The sequence below is a fragment of the Psammomys obesus genome, unplaced genomic scaffold (genome assembly GCF_907164565.1).
Source record: "Psammomys obesus unplaced genomic scaffold, mPsaObe1.curated_primary_1811, whole genome shotgun sequence".
NCBI lineage: Eukaryota > Metazoa > Chordata > Mammalia > Rodentia > Muridae > Psammomys > Psammomys obesus.
Window position 1 is genome coordinate 37,133,422 of NW_026585644.1, and position 6,137 is coordinate 37,139,558.

Here is a 6,137-nt window from a genome sequence, read left to right on the forward strand (position 1 = left end):
CTTAGATTGTACAACCTCAAGAGTAGGTCTGGCCTGGTGATTTTTTTTTTTTGAAATGACCATGATTCAAAATGACCATTTTGAGATACCCAAGGACCTCATGATGAACGAGGAGGAGGAAGGCGCCTACTTTGCTGGCTAGATTACCTTTTCCCCAGCTGTACTTTTAAAACCAGATCTAAAGTTCTTCTTTCACACCAAGAACCTTTTGTAGAAATAAATTTTATTTGGACATTTAGCTGTGAAACAACTAGGGTGTACATACAAACGGGTGAGATTATTTGACAAATGCCACTGAGTAGACCATCCCCGGGTCACCAGCACCACCGAGGGGCATAAACTGGATGGCTCTGGTTTTTCCAAGAGATGGATTTAGAGAGAGGGGATGGAGTGTCAGCTTCTTCCTCCTCTATCACAGCAGTAGACATTTCCTGTTCTGTTTTCCCGGAAGTGCCTACTGATGTTGGAAAGTGCTTTGATGCCCTTGGGGCCTTGGGTTTACCAGAGCCCGACTCAGCTAGGAACTCGGCCCAGGCTCTCGACAGACTCTTTGACTCCATTTCAAATACCAGGTTTAGCTGCAGACCTGCCACAGACAGGGGTCAGCACCACTCCAGGGAGGAAGCCAGTTCCTTGAGTGACCACCAGGAGCTTGTCCTAGAGAAAGACATAGAATCTCATAGGCAAAAGGTCCAGGGAAGGAAAGAAACTGTTTCTTTCTTCAAGTGACCATAGAGGTCCGGCTCCATTTCCACAATGATAATTACAACCTAGCAAACTCAGGAGGTTCCCATGTGAGAGTGACCGGGTCCCCCACAGAGTCCCCTGATAGGTGCTGATGCTCTTCTTTTCAAAACTCCCAGAAGATCTGCTCACTCTGCCTACTGGGATCCAAAGTCCAGCTTGCCCAGCTCTGTGTGTGCCTGCAGCAGCATAGACAGAATGTTGGGGTCAGCCCCTGTTTGTCCTTCTCTGGGCAAACCAGACAGCTCTGCCCTCTGCCCTCTGCCCTCTGCATGCTTCAGTCTGCTGGCTGCGGTCTTCTGAGGAAGGGGGGCTTTTCTCCAGTGCACATGGCTCAGATTATGGGACAGCCCAACGTAGATATTTCTCCCGCACCTAGAGAATGTCCCTGCCCGTGGCAGTTAGGACCCCTAGCTTTCCTTCCCGGTTGGTCTTCTCTTCTTTTAAGTCTTAAACGTTTGATTTTTCTGGCTTTCTCCTACTTGTTATGTTTGTTTCCTAGCAATAATTCAATTTAACACATACGATTTGAAAACTCAAACATTACTAGCAGCCGCGAAGGAGAAAGGGCAGATTGCTCCGTCCTGACTGTCCTTGGTTCTCCTCTGACTTGCTTTGGAAGCTTCACCCACAGTTTAACACAGTGAGCTGAGACAGTGGCAATTCCTCACTTGCCAATTTTAAACCCCCATCGATTTCTGTGATGGAAGACAGGGCTGGGTGTTCTGCACCCACTTTTCTATCTCTATCGTCTCTCTCTTCATTCTTCTAATATATTTATATTACACTTTTTGTTAAATCAATATTTAATTTCTACTTTATTACAATTATATATGTACTGTTCACTGCTGGGCGAAGAAATACTCTTGGATCACATTTCCTTTTTTCTGTAACTTTTTGTTCCTCCAGGAGTTACTAATTGCCTCATTTTTTTTTTTTTTTTGGTCTGTATAGTCTGTCATTATCTTAATAATTCTTCCAAAAGTCTCCAGCAGAATTTCAAAGCTTTCTGCATGATGAAGCCATGCAAGGAACTATTCTGATTCACTCTTTCCTCGGTTCACCCCCTGCTCCCCTAGGGACTTCTTGTCCTCTGCCTTGTGTCTACCTCTGATAAAGGTACTTTTCCACTGGTGGGTGTCAAGAGTCCAGATCCACCCCCAACAACCTCCGATTATGCTCTTAGGAGTGTGTGTGTTTGCATTAGCTTCCTGGGTGAATACATTTCTCTTCAAGAGCCAGCTCATAAAGCTGGATGCTAAGCTTTTAGGGCGAACAATTATGTTTTTGAGTGGGATCTGGCATTTTCATGTTACTAGCTCCAAATCCAGGCTCCCAGTTATTAAAATGACCTACATGGGAGAGTTTGGCCCAAACTTCAGATTGTTTCATCTTCTTTGTAATGCCAGTCTTCAACCCAAAGTCTAGCCAGCTATCTCAGAGGGACTTTCTTTGTCTGAAGGTTAAGAGAGGTGAATTTATTAAGATAGAAGTAGGCCCACTCTGAGGAATTGTTGATAGCAACCAACAAGATGAAGGTTGTTGCTGCCTATTTTCCACTTGCACACAGATTAAAGATCGCTGTGAAGTGGAGATTGGTACAAATACTAATTTTGTTGGAAGGCACTTTACTGCCATATTGTTAGCACATCCGCACAGATGCAGATGGCATTAGCTGACGAGCTTTCAGCAAGATGTGATTCACAATGGACTAAACCTCTAGACTCCGAATCAGTTGAGATCAACATGACTCCGCCTGTCTCAATGCACTCCATTTTCTGAAATTTATCTTTTAACAGAAGTATCATCTGCAATGTGGCAGTGAAGGGACAATGTTTCCTCAGAAGAAATAGGCTCAAGGAGAGGGTAGAAGAGTTGTTTAGCCTGTTTGCACTTACTCACACCCTAAGCTAAGTCAGAGGTGAGGGGGTGGGGATTGAAAATGAGGCAGAAATAGAGGAAAACATCATTCTAACAACGGTCGCACAAGCCAACCAACTCAGCAAGCCTCAGGAACATGAAAGGCTCCTTGTGTAGTTTATAAAATGTGACCCAGAAACAGAATGGCCTGGTGACAGGGTTCTGTCACTTTCTTCTCTGGCGAAAAAGCTCATGTGGTAAAGATGACAAATCCTTTGATTATTTCATCAATAATATGGATGACTAAACAAGACCTGAATAGTGATAATACCAATAGACATGGTAAGGCAGGGGAAAACTTTACAGCGTCCTACACCCAAACAAAGAACTATAGGCAATTAATGATTACTGAGAAATGGAGAATTTTCCTCTCCCAGGATGAGCCCCCTGTTTATCCCTGAAATCATATACTCACAAGTAATACTCAACAGACTCAGCAGGTTGTGGTTATATAGTTGTTCATTTATATATGCATACATATGTGTAATTATTTAAAGAGGATGGCATAAATATGAGAGGGAGTGAGGAGGGGGGACAGGAGGGATTAGGGGGAGGAAAGAGAAGTGGGGAAGTGTTGTAATTATATTTTGATTAAAATAAAAATTGAAAATGAACACACCCTTTCTTTTGTCCCTTGGGAAATGGTTGCTGAATTACCCTCTATGATCACACTTGACTTTGTGCTAAGGTAGCAACAACAGATCCAGGCTTAGCAACTAGCAAGGGATGGAGCAAACTGCTAAAAGAGTATTAGCCAACTACAAACAGATATGAGGCTCCTTAACCTGATGGATGGTATCTATTAAAAACTCAAAGTTAAATGGGACATTTATATCAAGCCCCTCCTCCCAAGGCTCAGGGGTCATCAGAGCAAAGAGGGTAGAAAGAATGTAAAAGCCAGAGGCAGTGGAGCACTGTTACGGAACACTGTTTTCTGAGACATGACAGAGCAGCTGTGAATATGAACACACAGCAGTTGCGACGGTACATTCAAGACCGGATCAAGTCAAGGCACACAAGACCCCAGCATGGAGTAGGCCTTAGCTGAGAATATATTGGTAATTGGTGAGAGAAGGGCTCTCTCAGACTGCTGGGAGAGGGAGAGATAGAGTTTTTTTTTTTTTCAGATGTTGTCTCTTAGAGGCTACCCAGCTTCCAGTAGATGGTCCTACCCCTAAGCACTAAGTAGCCACAAAGAGAGAGAGAGAGAGAGAACAAGGGAAAGTGGCTTGGATGGGCAGGGGAGGATGTACAGGGAAGGCAGATTTGGTCAAAATGCATTACATACATGTATGAAATTCTCAATAAAAAGAGAAAAAACACATCATCCATACAAGCATGTATGGTCCTGAATATGCTCCTTTCAGAATGGAGTTCTGATGCAATGTTTTCTGAATACTAAATAGACTGTCACCTAGACGTGAACACAGTATAATCCAACCACTGTGCATGACGGCTGGAAAAGCAGCATAGTTAAATTTGAAAATGACGGACCTAGTTTTTAAATCCCAGCCTCACTATTAACTAGGCTTGCAACCCTGGGCAACTTTCTCAATTGTAAAGTGGAGACAATACAGTATTTGTCATGACATTAAAAACACTACGTTCTCACCCCCATTAAAATATCTCCAAATTTACCATCATATGGAATAGTGCAAGACTAGTCATCTTTGCCAAGATCAGGAACATAAGGATGTCTGTTCTGCCTATTTCTCTCTCTCTCTCTCTCTCCTTAAAAACATATTTTTTCAGAACTGAAGTAGAAATTCTATCTAGGACAATAAAGCAAGGAAATAACAAAACCCAAAACCCCCAAAACCAAACCAAACTAAACCAAGACAAAAACCCAAGGTGTAGAAAATAAAAACTACTTCCAGACATGGTTTTAAAATCTGAAGTGATCCCTTTAAAACCAGAGTTAATGAATGAGTTTAGAAAAGTTGTAAGATGTAACATCAGTATAAAAAAAAAAATCAACGTATTGCTAAAACCTAGCAATGGACAGCTGAGAAGGGGTTAAGAAAACAATTTTATTCACAGTAGCACCAAAAGGAATAAAAAACTTGGGAGCCAATTTAACACAGGATCATAGACAGGAAGGTAGCTCTAAGAGAAACTAGTGATGCAAAAATGAAGGTGTGTTTTATATCTGCGGAGTCGAAAACTTGATGCTTTGAATATGACATTTCACAATTTAAGATTTAATGTGATCCCTATCACCCCAACGTCCCTGGGATGGGTTTGGGAATATAGACTAAATCCTTATAGCATGATGAGCTGATGTTTAAAGCCAGCAAGATGGAAGAGATGCTAATCATTGTAGCAATGGGTGCAGAGAAACCAGATGTCCATGTATGAGAAGAATAAAGGTAGGGCCCCTGCTTTGCCGAGGCAAAAATAATAGTAATGATGACGGAAAACAATTCAAAAGCCTAAATGACAAAAACTAAGTTGTAAAAAAAATAAATAAATAAAACTACAAGAGAGTCAGGAGCAAACATTTGTGATCCAAGGCTGGACAATAATCCCCGACCCTTGACCTGACCCTTGACATCTACCATCCAAAGTATAAATAACTTAAGAAAAATAGGCATAATAGACCTCATAACTTCATGAGCTTCAAATGACAACACTCCAAACTGAAAAGACAAAACAAACACAAAAACAAAAAACCCTCACAAAAACACAAAGTGGGGAGGATCTGGAAGGAGTTGGGGGAAGGGAAATATGATAAAATATATTACACAAAAACTATTTTACTTGGAAAATAAATAAACATTTAAAAAATTAAAAAGACAATCTAAAGAACAGGAAAAAATTAACAAATAACATATAAAAGACTATTAATTAAAATATGAGAAGAACTCTTACAACTCAGAGCAAAAAGATATTAATATATAAGAGTTTCAAAATAAAAACAAAACAAGTTTCAAAATGCAGAAAGGATTTAAATAGGATAAAGAAAACATATGAGTATCCCATAGTCAATGGGAAAGAGGCTCAGCATCAGTTGTTATTAAGGAAGTGCCAATCAAACCCACAGTGAGATACCAGTTCAAACCCACAGAAACAAACATTAGCCAGTGCTATTCAAACTCTAATTCACTGCTGGGGGAAGACACAACAGGCAAGCAGCTCCCAAAATGTCACTTAGAATTACCATGTGGTCCTTCAGGCCCATCCCTAGCTGTATAGCCAAGTGAAGTGAAAACATATGTTCATCTCAATGCTCATCCACAAACATTCACGATATGATTATTGGTGATAGCCTCATAGTAGAAATAACTCCAACATCTACCAATTGTTGAGTGATGAATCAAATATGGTATGGCATCAGTGAAATACTTCTTGGAATGGTCTGGAATAAATAGAATAGAACAAACAAAGGCCTATAATTATACTAAAACCACAAATGCAACATGGTGTGTGTGTGTGTGTGTGTGTGTGTGTGTGTGTGTGTGTGTGTGTGTGTG

General features: G+C 40.9%; 1 protein-coding gene across 1 annotated transcript in view; it reads right to left on the reverse strand.

Annotated features, from left to right (window-relative positions):
* Positions 1-270: 270 nt before the first annotated feature.
* Positions 271-6,137, reverse strand: part of Capn13 (calpain 13) — a 70,848-nt gene continuing 64,981 nt past the window's right edge. The window contains exon 22 of the mRNA XM_055627404.1: positions 271-657. The gene's annotated coding sequence lies outside the window, so the exon portion shown is untranslated. The remainder of the gene's footprint in view (positions 658-6,137) is intronic.